Genomic DNA, 16,854 nt, shown 5'->3' on the forward strand with positions numbered 1-16,854 from the left:
GACTTTCAGGTGGAAGGTTAATCTGACACCCAGGTCTGGAGGGTCCCTGTCATGGAGAAAGTCCTGGGAATGGCTGGAATTTCAAAGCCTAAGATTGGGAGTGGGACTGGAATCGGGCTGGCATTCACACAAATGTGATTCATTCAACTCTGGATTGCCTTAAATTCATTATCTGCCTCAAGTGAAGTGGGATTTTGGATGAACAGAAGTGTGTGTGGAATCCGAAATGTACAGATTAGAATAGTGAAGAAAAGGACTGAACTTGGTGGGTTCTTATGGACAGCCAGGGTGCACCTTCTGGAGAGGGAAGTTACTCTATGGGAGGGGAGAGTTACTCTTTGAGACAAACTCTGGTGAGTGGTCAGGGCCGGAGTGATGATTTGGTTGTTTAAATGACTTTATTTATGAACCATGGCGCTGGGGCACAGAAACAGGCCTTGTGTCCAGCTCGCCTCCGGGCTGAGCAGCCTGTGGATTTGTTCCCGGGTCGCCCGTCCCAACTCATTTTTTATTGTCTTTCCCGACTCAGTGAACACGGCCCAGGGACGGCAATCTGGGCCTCTGTCTGTCCCACAGGTCAGTGCACCAGGAATGACACATTATTCAGGAAAAAGTGCAATGAAGATTCCAAAGACTGGTTCCTGGGATAAGGTGATGGGATGGGAACAGGTTGAGCCCACAAGGTGCATATTTCCTGTCGATTGGAAGGATCAGAGGTGATTGAATTGAAATGTGTAAAATTCTTAAGGAGATTGACAGGGTACATTTTGAGCATATATGTACCACCCTCCCAGGGCTGGGCATTCTGCAACACAGGATCACAGTCTCAGAATAAAGTGACAGACACGAAGGATGTGATGAGGAGATTTTTATTCACTGTTTTGAATTCTCCACCCCAGAGGGCTTTGGGTGTTCGGTCTTGAAGGATATTAAACACAGAGATTTATACAATTTCTTGGCACCAACATAATCAAGGGATATGGGGATAGTGCGGGAAACAAGAATTGAGAATGGAGATCAGTCAGGATGTTGCTGAATGATGGAGCCGGCTCAAAGGGACAAATGGCCAACTCCTGCTCCTATTTCTAATGTTCATCTTGAAGAGGAGAGGTGGCAGAATGAATCAAAAATTCCATTGCGGTCAACATAATAACATCAGTTTAGTTTGGCATGAAAATTTAGATTTACTTTGTGAAATGTCAAAAAATTTGAAGAAAATGATTACATCTTGGGTGGACAAAGTAGACAAAGCATGTACAGGTGATTGGGTGGCACGTTGACACAGTGGTGAGCACTGCTACCTCACTGCGCCAGGGACCTGGGTTCAATTCCAGCCTCAGCTGACTGTCTGTGTGGAGTTTGCATCTTCTCCCCATATCTATGTGGGTTTCCTGTGGGTAATCCAGTTTCCTCCCACACTGCAAAGATGTTCTGGTTAGGCTGAACACACTAAATTGCTCCTTATTGCCCCAAGATGTATAGGTTAAGAAAATTAATGAGGCAAATATTTGGCGTTATGGGCATGGGTAACACACACTTTGGTACAGACTCAATGGGCCGAATGGCCTCCTTGTGCACTGTGGGGATTATATGAAATGGAGTCACTGACAGAGATTGATAAAATTTTCATCAGATGTAATTTAAATAATATAAACTATTGCAAACTTGAACATAGAACATAGAACATAGAACATTACAGCGCAGAACAGGCCCTTCGGCCCACGATGTTGCGCCGACCAGTTAAAAAAAAAAACAACAACGACCCACTAACCTAAACCAATCCCTTTTCGTCCATAAACCTGTCCACAGACCTCTTAAACGCCCCCAAACTAGGCGCATTTACAACTGCAGCAGGCAGGGCATTCCAATCCCTCACCACCCTCTGGGTAAAGAACCTACCCCTGACATCTGTCCTATAACTACCCCCCCTTAGTTTAAAGCCATGCCCCCTCGTGCTAGATTTTTCCATCAGAGGAAAAAGGCTATCACTATCCACCCTATCTAAACCTCTAATCATCTTATATGTTTCAATAAGGTCCCCTCTTAGCCGCCTTCTTTCCAGCGAAAACAACCCCAAATCCCTCAGCCTCTCCTCATAGGATCTCCCCTCCATACCAGGCAACATCCTGGTAAACCTCCTCTGCACCCTCTCCAAAGCCTCCACATCCTTCCTGTAATGTGGGGACCAGAACTGCACACAATACTCCAAGTGCGGCCGCACCAGAGTTGTGTACAGTTGCAACATAACGCTACGACTCCTAAATTCAATCCCCCTACCAATAAACGCCAAGACACTGTATGCCTTCTTAACAACCTTATCTACTTGATTCCCAACTTTCAGGGATCTATGTACACATACACCTAGATTCCTCTGCTCCTCCACACTATTCAAAGTCTTCCCGTTAGCCCTATACTCAACACATCTGTTATTCATACCAAAGTGAATTACCTCACATTTCTCTGCATTAAACTCCATCCGCCACCTCTCGGCCCAGCTCTGCAACCTGTCTAAGTCTTCCTGCAAACTATGACACCCTTCCTCACTATCTACCACACCTCCGACTTTGGTATCATCAGCAAATTTACTGATCCACCCAACTATACCCTCATCCAGATCATTAATAAAAATCACAAACAGCAGTGGCCCCAACACAGATCCCTGAGGCACACCACTTGTAACCGAACTCCATGATGAATATTTACCGTCAACCACTACCCTCTGTCTCCTATCCGCTAGCCAATTCCTAATCCAGTTCCCTAGATCACCCCCAATCCCATACATCTGCATTTTGTGCAGAAGCCTACCATGGTGAACCTTATCAAACGCCTTACTAAAATCCATATACACCACGTCCACTGCCTTACCCCCATCCACCTCTTTGGTCACTTTCTCAAAAAACTCAATAAGGTTAGTAAGGCACGACCTACCCGCCACAAAACCATGCTGACTATCTCCAATCAACTCATTACTCTCCAAATAACTATAAATCCTATCCCTAATAATTTTTTCCAAAACCTTGCCCACAACAGAAGTGAGACTCACCGGTCTATAATTCCCGGGGAAGTCTCTGTTCCCCTTCTTAAACAATGGGACAACATTCGCTAACCTCCAATCATCTGGAACTATACCAGAGGCCAACGACGACCTGAAGATCAGAGCCAGAGGCTCTGCAATCACTTCTCTTGCCTCCCAAAGAATCCTGGGGTAAATCCCATCTGGACCAGGGGACTTATCTATTTTCAGACCCTCCAGAATATCCAGCACATCCTCCTTATCAACTGTAACACTGTCAATTCTACTCCCCTGCAACCCAGTGTCCTCCTCAGCTACATCCATGTCCCCCTGCGTGAACACCGAAGAGAAATATTGGTTCAATGCTTCACCAATCTCCTCCGGTTCCACACATAACTTCCCTCTGCCGTCTATAACTGGCCCTAACCTTGCCCTAACCAACCTTCTGTTCTTGACATACCTATAGAACGCCTTAGGATTCTCCTTAACCCTATCAGCCAAAGTCTTCTCATGTCCTCTTTTAGCCCTTCTTAGCTCGCTCTTCAACTCCCTCCTAGCCAATCTAAAGCTCTCTAGTGCACTATCCGAGTGCTCACGTCTCATCCGAACATAAGCCTCCTTTTTCTTTTTAACCAATGAATCAACTTTTTTGGTGCACCACGGTTCCTTAGCCTTCCCAATTCCACCTTGCCTGACAGGGACATACCTATCACAGACTCGCAGTAGCTGCCCCTTGAAAAAACTCCACATTTCGGACGTTCCCAATCCCTGTAATCTCCTAGTCCAACCTATGTTTCCTAGTTCTCTCCTAATAGCCTCATAATTACCCTTCCCCCAGCTAAAACCACTGGCCCGAGGTTCATGCCTATCCCTTTCCATCACTAAGGTGAACGTAACCGAATTGTGGTCACTATCACCAAAATGCACACCAACTTCCAAATCCAACACCTGATCTGGCTCATTTCCCAGCACCAAATCCAATATAGCCTCACCTCTAGTTGGCCTATCTACATACTGAGTCAAAAAACCTTCCTGCACACTTTGCACAAAAACTGACCCCTCTAACGAGCTAGAGCTATAACAATTGAGGAATATTGTCCTGGAGCCTTTGTTACCTCTGCAGTCTTCAGAGTCAATTCAATGAGCAATAATCTGGATTGGATCACAGGCATATCTCAACATTAGGGAGAGAGAATTGGTTGCATTCAATGTGGGGGACACCACTCCATAGGAACGGGGAAAGGTGAGGAGGCAGCTTTCCATAAATTACCACAGCCGGTCTGAGGATTGAACCCCTGCCATTGGAATCATTCTGCATTGCACTCCAAACCCTCCAGTCTCCAAGATATATTGAGCGTGAAACTACATTAACAAGTTAACTTTTACTGGACTGAAATGTGTTGTTTTAATTATTTCAGTCGTACAGCTTTTTAACAAAAATGAATAGGTTAACTATGGGTGAACATGTGGCTAACAGAGACCGCAATTCTGTCTACTTTAGGGTAATAATGGAAAAAGATGAGTGCTGTCCGAGGGGGAGGGTGCTAAACTGGGGGAAGGCAAGTTACAGCCGGATTAGGCATGAGTTGATGGATACTGATTGGGAGAGGTTGTTTGTGGGTAAGTCCACGTTTGGCAAGTGGGAGGCTTTCAAGGGAAAACTGAAAAGGTTGCAGGAAAGACATGTGCCGGTTAAGAGGAAGGATGGGAAAGGCAGGATTAGAGAGCCGTGGATTACAGGAGATATTGAGGACTTGGTCAGGAAGAAGAGAGAGGCATATGTTAGATCTAAGCAACTGGGAATGGAGAGAGCACTGGAGGAATATAGAGAGAGCAGGAGGGAGCTCAAAAGGCGAGTTAGAAGGGCAAAAAGGGGACATGAAATGGCTTTGGCGGATAGGATTAAGGGAAATCCAAAGGTATTTTACTCTCATATTCGGAACAAAAGGGTGGTTAGAGGGAAAATCGGTCCTCTTAGGGACGGAGGAGGGGAACTGTGCTTAGAGCCTGAGGAAATGGGGGAGATCCTGAATGAATACTTTGCGTCGGTATTCACGAAGGAGAGGGGCTTGGTGTCTTATACTGTCTTGGAGGGAGCTGTAGACCAGTTGAAAGAAATATCCATTACGAGGGAGGAAGTGTTAGGGTTTTTAGGCAGCATAAAAACTGATAAATCTCCGGGGCCTGATGGCATTTATCCCAGGCTGCTTAGGGAGGTGAGAGATGAAATTGCTGGGCCTCTGTTGCAAATCTTTGTCTCTTCTTTGGACACAGATGAGGTCCCAGAGGACTGGAGGATAGCGAATGTGGTACCACTGTTTAAAAAGGGCAGTAGGAATAACCCTGGTAATTATAGACCGGTGAGTTTGACGTCAGTGGTAGGAAAGTTGTTGGAAAATTTCTTAGGGATAGGATGTACACGCATTTGATTAGGAATACACAGCATGGCTTTGTTAAGGGGAGGTCTTGTCTTACAAATCTGGTAGAATTTTTTGAGGAGGTGACAAAAACAGTCGATGACGAATGAGCCGTTGATGTCGTCTATATGGGTTTCAGTAAGGCGTTTGACCAAGTCCCTCATGGTAGATTGGTTGAAAAGGTTAAGGCTCATGGAATACAAGGACAGGTATCTAGATGGATTGAAAACTGGCTAGGTAACAGGAGACAGAGAGTAGTAGTGGAAGGGTCCTTTTCTAGCTGGAGGTCTGTCACCAGTGGTGTGCCGCAGGGCTCAGTACTGGGACCTCTTCTATACGTAATATGGATAAATGACTTGGAAGAGGGCATAAGTGGTGTGATCAGCAAGTTTGCACAAAGATGGCAGGATTGGCAGACAGTGAGGAGGAGTGTCAGGCAACACAGCAGGATATAGTTAGACTGGTATATTGGGCAGATAAGTAGCAGTTGGAATTTAATCCTGATAAATGCGAGGTCATGCATTTTGGAAGGAATAATGTAGAGGGGAGTTTTCTGATAAAGGGTAGACCTATAAAGAGTATAGAAATGCAGAGGGACCTGGGAGTGCAAGTGCACAAGCCTTTGAAAGTGACAACACAGGTGGAGAAGGTTGCAAAGAAAGCTTACGGTGTGCTAGCCTTTATAGGAAGGGGTATAGAGTACAAGAGCTGGCGTCTAATGCTGCAGTTGTATAGAACGTTGGTTAGGCCGCATTTAGAGTACTGGGTCCAGGTCTGGTCACCTGACTACCAGAAGGACGTGGAGACCCTGGAAAGAGTGCAGAGGAGGTTTACCAGGATACTGCCTGGTATGGAAGGACTGGGTTATGAGGAAAGATTGGGTAAATTGGGGCTGTTTTCCTTAGAAAGACGGAGATTGAGGGGGGATCTAATAGAGTTGTATAAGATAATGAAGGGTATAGATAGAGTCTACAGTGGCAGGCTTTTTCCTAGATTGGAGACAAATATCACAAGGGGCCACAGGCTTAAGGTGAGGGGGGGGCGAGGTGTAATTTGGATGCTAGAGGGAGGTTTTTCACACAGAGGGTCGTGGGGATATGGAATGCACTGCCAAGTAAGGTGGCGGAGGCAGGCACCCTGGACTTGTTTAACGTTTACTTGGATAGACACATGAGCGAAATAGGGATGGAGGGTTATAGGACACTGTTTTAAAGAAGGATCAGAGCCTCGGGATGTTCCTGGAAATCAACTGTTACATGTGATGATGTTTTTCTCTTTTACTCCACAGGTGCGTCGGTCTATCTTGTTGTCTAACGAGGGGCATGCACACGATGGGTCGTGCGTGGGCTGCTCTTGGATGTTTCGAGAGTAGCCTAGTACTTTGCGTCATTTGTGTACGCTTAAACTGGACCAGCAGATGGGCACCACAACAGCTCAGTGACTATCACTGTTTGCTGTGCAGGTACATGGATTTGGGCCAGTATCTGTGGGAGTTTGCGCATTCTCCCTGTGGTTGCGTGGGTTTCCTCCGGGTGCTCCGGTTTCCTCCCACACCCCAAAGATGTGCTCTTAGGCTGATTGGTGTGACAAATTGTCCCTAAATTATTCTCCCCTTAATCTGGTTTCCAGTGGGGGTACCATAAGCATAGACATGGGTCAAGGGTGGAGGAGGAAAAACACATTGTTCAGATGGCGGCGCAGGCTCGTTGGGCCGAAGGGCCTGTTTCCCGTGCTGTGTTGTTCTTTGCTCATAATTAATAATGCCATTTAATATTTGCTGGTAAATATTTCTATGGTACACTACTATTAACAAAATAGCTACAAATATCACAAAAATGCCATTATTTTATTTTTGCTGAGTTTTCATAGCTTTACATGTCTCCAAGTGTTTAAATATCTCTGCAGGATAAACCATACACTAGAATTAATCTAACACTCATCATCTCGAGGTCCAGTTCTGTCCCTTACTCACCAGGCAGAGAAAAGATGAAAAGAATCAGAATCCGCATTGTTATCTTGGCAATGTTTCGATCAGTATTTATCGCCTGTCACCCAGCTCTTTGTTGCGATGTTGAAAGGTGGATCCAATAAACTCTGATAAGGAATTGAAATAAGATTGAAGAAAGCAGCAAACCAGGCCTCAGGAAATTCCACCCTTCAGAAAGCTCCAGAACAGAGCTCCCAGCTGGCCATTGCTATCACTGGGTGTGCCAGCTCGAAAGATCCCTTTTAGCTGCTGATCTCCTTGTTCCAGCAGGCACAGCTCTACATCTGCCTCTTTGGTGACCTGTGGACAGTTACTGTCCGGCTTTGACAATGTCGCTCGATGTGGTTGTTGACATCATGGGAGGTGTGATTCACCCTGACACTTCCTGCACTATTGCTGAAAATAGAAAGGCCCAGAATTTGCTGAAAATACCACAGTGTGTAAACTGGCCAATGAACTGAGACAATGAAGAGATGTCAAACTAATTACAAGTGACTGGCTGTTGTTACGCCTCCTCCATTAGCTTTGAGAAAATGGTGGATCTTTCTTAAACAATTTTGATGAAATTGTGACATTTGCCAATTAATTATCTGCAAAACAGGCCTCAGAATGTTCAGTCTCGGAACATCAGTCTCCCTGGCCCAGAATGTGAACAATTATAAACTCTGGGGTTTCACTCTCGCCTGGATTGAATTATTGACCTGGATTTTCCAATGAGAGGAACGGCGAAGGCTAACAAACCTTCACTGTTATTATGGAGTAAATAAGTCGGTAAAGAGGGTGCGCGTGCAATTAAATTCAGAAATGTACAAGTTGTGGCCCTAATTCCCCAGTTTCCCCAGAGGCTGTGCTCTGTCAATATCTTACCAATCGAGGTAGCGTGGTTTTCAAAGAATAAAGAACAAAGAACAAAGAAAATTACAGCACAGGGACAGGCCCTTCGGCCCTTCAAGCCTTACTGACCATGCTGCCTGACTTAACTAAAATCCCCTGTCCTTCCAGGGACCATATCCCTCTATTCCCATCCTATTCATTACTTGTCAAGATGCCCCTTAAAAGTAACTACCATATCCCCTTCCACTACCTCCCTGGCAATGAGTTCCAGGCACCCACTACTCTCTGTCTAAAAAATCTGCCTTGTACATCTCCTTTAAACCTTGCCTCTCGTACCTTAAACCTATGCCCACTTGTAATTGTCGCTTCCACCCTGGGAACAAGCTTCTATCAATCCACTCAGTCCATGCCCCTCATAATACTGTAGACTTCTATCCAGTGTTGGTGTGGTGTTTGCACATTCTCCTCGTGTCTGCATGGGTTTCCTCTGGGTGCTCCGGTTTCCTCCCACAGTCCAAAGATGTGCAAGTTAGAGATTGGCCATACTAAATTGACCGTAGATGCGTAGGTGAGAGGGTTAGTGGGTAAAATATGTATGGATATGGGGTTCGGGCTTGGGGGGGATTGTGGTCAGTGCAGACTCGATGGGACAAATGGCCTCTTTCTGTACTGTATGGTTTCTATGATTTGGTTTCTATGATTTCTATAGGTCACCCCTCAACCTCCATCACTCCAGTGAGAACAAACAAGTTTCTACAAACATTCCTCATAGCTAATGCCCTCCATACTAGGCGACATCCTGACAAATCTTTTCTGTACCCTCTCCAAAGCCTCCACGTCCTTTTGGTAGTGTGGCAATCAGAATTGAACACTATATTCCAAGTTGGGACTAACTAAGGTTCTTTAAAGCTGCAACATGAGTTGTCAATTTTTGAACTCAATACCCCGTCCGATAAAGGCAAGCATGCTGTATGCCTTCTTCACTACCTTCTTCTCCTGTATTGCCACTTCCAGTGACCTATGTACCTGTACACCCAGATCCCTTTGCCTATCAATACTCTTAAGGGTTCTGTCATTTACTGTATAATTCCTATCTGTATTAGACCTTCTAAAATGCATTACCTCACATTTGTCCGGATTAAACTCTGTCTGCCATCTCTCCACCCAAGTCTCAAACTCATCTATATCCTGTTGTATCCTCTGATGGTTCTCATTGCTATCCACAAATCCACCAACCTTTGTGTCATCTGCAAACTTACTAATCAATCCAGCTACATTTTTCTCCAAATCATTTATATACATTGCAAACAGCAAAGGTCCCAGCACTGATCCCTGGGAACACCACTTGTCACAGCCCTCCATTCAGAAACACACCTTTCCACTGCTACCCTTTGTCTTCTTTGACCAAGCCTGTTTTGTATCCACATTGCCAGCTCACCTCTGATCCCATGTGACTTACCTTCTGCACCACTCTGCCATGAGGGACCTTATCAAAGAGAAATGATGTCAAAGGATTTTCAAATCCAGCCGGTTCCTTGACTCCTGTTGGAGCTGCACTCAACCAGTCAAGTGGAGAATATTCCATCACATTCCTGACTTGTGCCTTGCAAATGCTACACGGGACTTAGAGACAGTAAGAAGTCTCACAAAACCAGATTAAAGTTCATCACGTTTACTTGGTAGCAAACAATTGCTGAATGGTTCTGAACATTGTGCTACCAAATATATCTGTTGGACTTTAATCTGATGTTGTGAGACTTCTTACTGTCTTTACCCCAGTCCAACTCCGGCATCTCCACATCAGCACTTAGAGAGTCAGGGGGTGAGTTACTTGTTGAAGCATTCACAGCTTTGGACTCGTTTTTGTATAAATAGTATTTATATGGCTGATCCAGTTCAGTTTATGGTCAACAGTAACCCCCAAGATGTTGATAGTGAGGGATGCAGCAATGATAACGCCACTGAATGACCAGGGAAGATGGTTAGATTCTCTGCATTTTGACACGGGATAAGATTCTCCAGAAAATTTGGCATTCCAGCCCAAACTCCATTCACTGTCAGCGGCAGGGGAAAATCCCAGCCGCAAAGGAGGACAGAAGATTTTGCCCATGGTTTATGTCTGAGAATTAAGTGGTGCTGATGTAACTTGGCATTCATCAGGCCATATCTTAGTGCTGTCCAGATCTTGCTCCGTATATAGACACGGACTTTTCCAGTATCTAGGAATTGCAGAATGGATCTGAACATTGTGCTATAACCAGTCAACATCCTCACATCTGGCCAAATGATGAAGGGAAGGATTTTGGGCAAAATTGTGGATCTGGAATGGAGCTTGAGCCAGCTCAATGAGCCAGCTCTGGAACAATGAGCTGAATTAATTCCTTCTTTTCTGTCATTTCTAGATTTCTGATACCTCTCTCTCTCTGGGATAATTTGTCCACACCATGGTGTAGCTGATCCTGGTCATGCCTCTTCACCCTGCATCATCTGATGCTCAAGAAATGTGGCAACACCCGTGCTGTTTGCTTGCAACAAATTTCATATCAATGCTGACCTTCTCGCTGCTGCAAACACAGCTCTGTATTTGGTATCTGACGTCTATTGTACATTCACAGGGTTCCTATCTCACACCATCCTGAGAACAACACATTTCTCTTGCAGTTTCAAAACATTGCAAGTTGCAGCAAACATGAACCCACGTTTATTTCCAATGTTAATCTCTCTCTTTGCTTTTCTCACCAACCATTAAAGAATTTGAGAAGTTAGTGGAATATTGCTGTAAATTCGTGCTTATTTAGGATGGAGCAGTCACTCACAGAATTCTATACTCAATAAAAAATGATCAAACATTGGAACCATTTGGAAAATTCAGAACTCTGAGTGCAAACTGTTACACGTGGGTAAGAACTTCAGTCTGAGTAAATCTAAAATTAGAACTCTCATTGACCACAGCCTTGGGTGGAGAAACATGTTCATTTTTTATTATTAACTCATTGGTGGAATCAACAACAACAGCAATAACTTGCTCTTTATAAAGTGCCTTTCATCATAGAATCCTACAGTGCAGATAGAGGCCATTCGGTCGATCGAGACTGCACAATGCCACCCAGGCCCTATCCCTGTAACTCCACATATTCGAGATAAAGATTAGATCAAAGAGACTGGTCAGTTTTAGGGAGAGGTTGCTGGAGGTTTGAATGTAGACAATTGGAAACATTACTGTTAGCGGTGTGGTGAAGAATTGGGAACATAAGAAGCCATAGTTGGGGAAACACAAGATTCGCAGAAACATTTGTAAAGATAGGGGCTGACGAGACCATGGAGAAATTTGAATAGGAGGATGAGAATTTATTATTGAGCTTATTTGATGAGTTCATACACATGAATGAAGAGCACCCGACAGGCATCGCAACAATCTGTCATGTATGATATGGAATAATCATAGAATCATAGAAACGCTACCGTGCAAAAGGAGGCCATTTGGCCCATCAAGTCTGCATCAACAGCAATCACACCTAGGCCATATCCCCGTTACCCTACTAATGCCTCTAACAGACACATCCTGCAACATTACGAGGCAATTTAGCATGGCCAAAGCCCTAACCTGCACATTTTTGGACTATGGAAGGAAACCGGAGCATCCAGAGGAAACCCGCACAGAAATGGGGAGAACGTGCAAACTCCACATTGACAGTTACCCAAGCCGGGGCTCGAATCCAGGTTTCTGGTGCTGTGAGGCAGCAGTGCTAATCACGATGCCACAGACTTCTTATTGTGCCCACCCTAGTCCAACACAAGCATCTCCACATCACATCTCCACTCCACATCTCCATATGGAGATGTGAATCCGCGATTCGCATCCCGCTGTCACTGCGAGCGAAGATGAAGAACATTGGGCCCAACCAAATCTCTGTTCACTGAATCAGGATGGGAAAATCCCATCAATGTGTACGGCCATGAGATTCTGTCCTAAGTGTCAAAAACAAATTGGAAAAATTGACTGTTTCACTCCGCTTTTTTGTGCGAGTTTAGTACTGAAATCTTCCCCCACTCTGTCCATTTTTCTGCCAGCTAGGAGATTCACACTGGTGGGGGAGCAGTGGGGGGCAATGCCCCCAGGGAAGGCGACCACAGGGCACTGCGCAATGTTCTTTATCCTCGCTTGCAGCGGCAGCGGGGCGTGAACCGCCAGTAGGATGGAGCCCAATGAAAACAGCTGGTAAGAGTTTGTACAGATATTTATAAAGGAAAAGTGTAAGTAAAGTGATTGTTACTCTTCTCGAGAGTTGGGAATGAAGACATAACGATGGAAATAATGTAAAGGCAGATGAATCAAACAGATATTTACAAATGTCTTCGCTGTGAAGGATATGAGTAAAATTCCAGAAATAAGTGCGAATCAAGAGGTGAAAGTGAGGGAGAAAATTAAAACAATTACAAACATCACAATGGAACAGTGAAAACTATTAGAACTAAAAGCTGACAAGTCCCAAGGTCATGATTTTTTTCTTAACCACTTAAAAGAAATGGTTGCAAAGATAGTTGGAGCATTGATTTTAATTTCCTAAGGTTCCTTAGATTCAGGAAAGATCCCATCAGATTGGAAAGTAGCAAACGTCACTGTCATACCCGAGAAGGAAACAGGAGGCAAGAAACCACAGGTTAGTTAGCTTAACATCTGTCGCAGGCAAGTTGCTGAAAACTATTATTAAGGAGCACAGTAAGAAGTCTCACAACACCAGGTTAAAGTCCAATGGGTTTTTTTGATATCATGAGCTTTCAGTGTGTTTCTCCTTCACTCAGCACTCACCTGATTAAGGAGCAGTGCTCCGAAAGCTCCTGTTGCCGAACAAATGTGTTGGACTTTAATCTGGTGTTGTGAGACTTCTTACTGTACCCAGCCTAGTACAACGCCAACATCTCCACATCACACCTCTACTCCACATCTCCACATAGGGAGTGGGACAGCTTGATCTTGGGTTTGGACATAACTCGGCACAACATTGAGGGCCGAAGGGCCTGTATGGTGCAGTACTGTTCTAGAACATAAGAACATTAGAAATAGGAGCAGGAGTAGGCCATCTAGCCCTTTGAGCCTGCCCTGCCAGTCAATAAGATCATGGCTGATCTGAAGTGGATCAGTTCCACTTCCCTGCTTTCTCCCCATAACCCTTAATTCCCTTGTCTATCAGAAATCTATCTACCCGTGACTTAAGTATATTCAACGAGGTGACCTCCGCCACTTCAATGGGCAGAGAATTCCAGAGATTCACCACCCTTTGAGTGAAGAAGTTCCTCCTCAACTCCGTTCTAAACTGCCCCCCCTTATTTTGAGGCTGTGCCCTCTAGTTCTGTTTTCCTTTCTAAGCGAGAAGAATCTCTCTACCTCTACCCTATCTAGCCCCTTCATTATCTGGAAAGTCTCTATAAGATCCCCCTCAGCGTTTTAAACTCTCACGAGTACAGACCCAGTCTATTCAATCTCTCCTCATAAGCTAACCCCCTCATCTCCGGTTCCAGCCTGGTGAACCTTCTCTGTACTCCCTCCAAGGCTAATATATCCTTTCGCAAATACGGGGACCAAAACTGCACACAGTACTCCAGTTGCAGCCTCACCAGTACCCTGTACAGTTACAGCAAGACCTCCCTGCTTTTATATTCTAACCCCCTCGCTATAAAGGCCAACATTCCATTCACCTTCTTGATCACCTGCTGCACCTGCAGACTGGGTTTTTGTGATTCGTGCACAAGGACCCCCAGGTCCCTCTGCACTGTAGCATGCTGCAGCTTTTCACCCTTTAAATAATACTCCCTCCTACTATTATTTCTACCAAAGTGGATAACCTCACATTTGCTAACGTTATACTCCATCTGCCAGGTCCTTGCCCACTCATTCAGCCTATCTAGATCTCTCTGCAGACTTTCCGCGCCCCCCACACAATTTGCTTTTCCACTCATCCACTGTTCTATGATCTATGTTCTATTATTATTAAGGAGGTTATGCATTCAAAAAAGTTCAATGGTTTTATGAAAAGGAAATCATACTGTCTTGGTTAATGTCTTGGGGTTCTTTGAGGAAATAACAAGTAGCTGAGTGCAGAGTTGCTAAGTTTGTGGAATGTCACAAAGATAGTTCAGAAAGAAATTTGCGAAGAGCACAGAGAGTCTGTGAAGGAACATAAATAGAACTAAGTGAATGAATAAAGTACTGTCAAGTGTAGTACAATGAATGAAAATGAGAACTTGTCTACTAAGAATAAAAAAGTAGCATATAATTTAAATGAAGCGAGATTGCAGAACTCTGAGTTACAGAGGGATCTGGGTGTCCTGCTACATGAATGAGAAAAAGTTGTAATGCCAGTCTAGCAAGTGATTAGCGAGGCAAATGGGACGCTGTCATTTATCATGAGTGGAATGGAATATAAAAGTTGGAATGCTTTGTTATGTTGTGTAGGGTGTTGCTAAGACTGGATCTAGAGAATCGAGTGCAGTTTTGGGCTTTTTATTTAAGTAAGGATGTAAATATGTCAGAATCAGTTTGGAGAATGTTCACTGGACCGGCATGGTTATCTTAGGAGGAAAGGTTACACAGGTTACAAGAATGAGGGGTGACCTTATTCAAATCAATAACTCTTTACTCAGAGAACTGTGAACCTTTGGAATTCTTGACCCCAGAGGTCTGTGGAAGCTCAGTCACTGAGTGCATTGAATTGAAAATTGACACATTTCTAAATACCAGTGACTTAAAGGGAAATGGGTTAATGTTGGAAAAATGCACCTAACTGGATGCTCATTCATGATTATATGGATTGATGGATCAGACTCAATGGGCTGAATGGCCTCTCCCTGCTCCCTGTTCCCATGAAACATGAAACATCCTAAGGGGACAGGAGCGGGTGGATACTGAAATAACGATTCCCCATGTGAAAGACTCAACAACTTGAGGACACTATTTAAATACAAGGGGTCTCCCACTGAAGACACAGATTAGAAGATTTCTTTTATCCCTCAGAGCGCTGTGAATCGCTGAAACTCACTTTCCAAGACAGCGATGGAGGAACCAATAATAAATATTTTTAAGGCAGGGATGGAAAGATTCTAGACTAACAAGGCAGTCAAAGATTATCAGGGTAGGTGGGTTATAAAGTTGAGGTCACAATCAGGTCGGCCATGATATTATTGAATGACAGATCAGGCATGAGCGGCCAAATGGCCTACTCCTGTTCCTAACTTGTGTGTTCGTATGTAATGACTTTGCTTGACACAAGATCCTTTAATGAGTTTCAACTTACATCTGTCCTGGTGATGAATTTAAGTAGTATTTAAAGAGTGTAGGTGCCGTGGTGGCATTGTGGTTAGCATTGCTGCCTCACAGGGCCAGAAATCTGGATTTGAGTCCTGGCTTGGGTAACTGTCTGCGTGGAGTTTGCACGTTATCCCCATTTCTGTGTGGGTTTCCTCTGGGTGCTCTGGTTTCCTTCCATAGTCCAAAGATGTGCAGGTTAGGAGATTTGGCCATGCTAAATTGCCTCTTAATGTTCCAGGATGTGTAGGTTAGAGGCATTAGTGGGGTAGGATATGGCCAAGGTGGGATTGCTGTTGGTGCAGATTCAATGGGCTGAATGGCCTCCTTTTGCACGGTAGCGTTTTTATGATTCTATGATTATTCCATATCATACATAACAGATTGTTGTGATGCCTGTCGGGTGCCCTTCATTCATGTGTATGAACTCATTGAGTGGTTCCCAATGTCAAATAAGCTCAATATTAAATTCTCCTTCTCCTATTCAAATTTCTCCATGGTCTCGTCAGCCCCTATCTTTACAAAAGTTTCTGCAGATCTTGTGTTTTTCCAACTCTGGCTTCTCGAGTATTTCCAATTCTTCACCACATCGCTAACAGTAATGTTTCCAATTGTCTACATTCAAAACTCCAGCAACCTCTCCCTAAAACTGACCAGTCTCTTTGATCTAATCTTTGCCTCGGCAACAACACTTGTCTAATGTCAGAAAATGCCTGAGGATGTTTTACTGGGCAGTTTGGTAGCACAGTGGTTCGCACTGTTGCCTCACAGTGCCAGGTACCCAGGTTCAATTCTGAAATTGGGTGACTGGCAGTGTGGAATTTGCACAATTTCCTCCCCGTGGTCTGTGTGAATTTCCTCCAGGAGCTCCGGTTTCATCCCACAATCCAAAGATGTGAAGGTTAGATTCATTGCCCATGTTAAATTGTGTCAGGGAATTAACAGGTTTAATATGTGGAATAATGGGGATAGGCTCTGGGTTCCATTGTGCAATCTCAATGGACCAAATGGCCTCCATCTGCACTGTAGGATTCTATGATGAAAGGCACTTTATAAAGAGCAAGTTATTGCTGTTGTTGCTGATTCCACCAATGAACATGTTTCTCCACCCAAGGCTGTGGTCAATGAGAGTTCTAACTTTAGATTTACTCAGACTGAAGTTCTTACCCACGTGTAACAGATTGCACTCAGAGTTCTGAATTTTCCAAATGGTTCCAATGTTTGATCATTTTTTATTGAGTATAGAATTCTGTGAGTGACGGTTCCATCCTAAATAAGCGCCAATTTACAGCAATATTCC

General features: G+C 44.3%; 1 protein-coding gene across 1 annotated transcript in view; it reads right to left on the reverse strand.

Moving 5' to 3' along the window:
• The window catches only part of LOC145357147 (uncharacterized), a 147,622-nt gene that overhangs the window by 14,218 nt on the left and 116,550 nt on the right, over positions 1–16,854 (reverse strand). The window lies entirely within an intron of this gene.

Source organism: Carcharhinus amblyrhynchos, chromosome 22 (assembly GCF_965287045.1).
Source record: "Carcharhinus amblyrhynchos chromosome 22, sCarAmb.v2.hapA, whole genome shotgun sequence".
Taxonomy (NCBI): domain Eukaryota; kingdom Metazoa; phylum Chordata; class Chondrichthyes; order Carcharhiniformes; family Carcharhinidae; genus Carcharhinus; species Carcharhinus amblyrhynchos.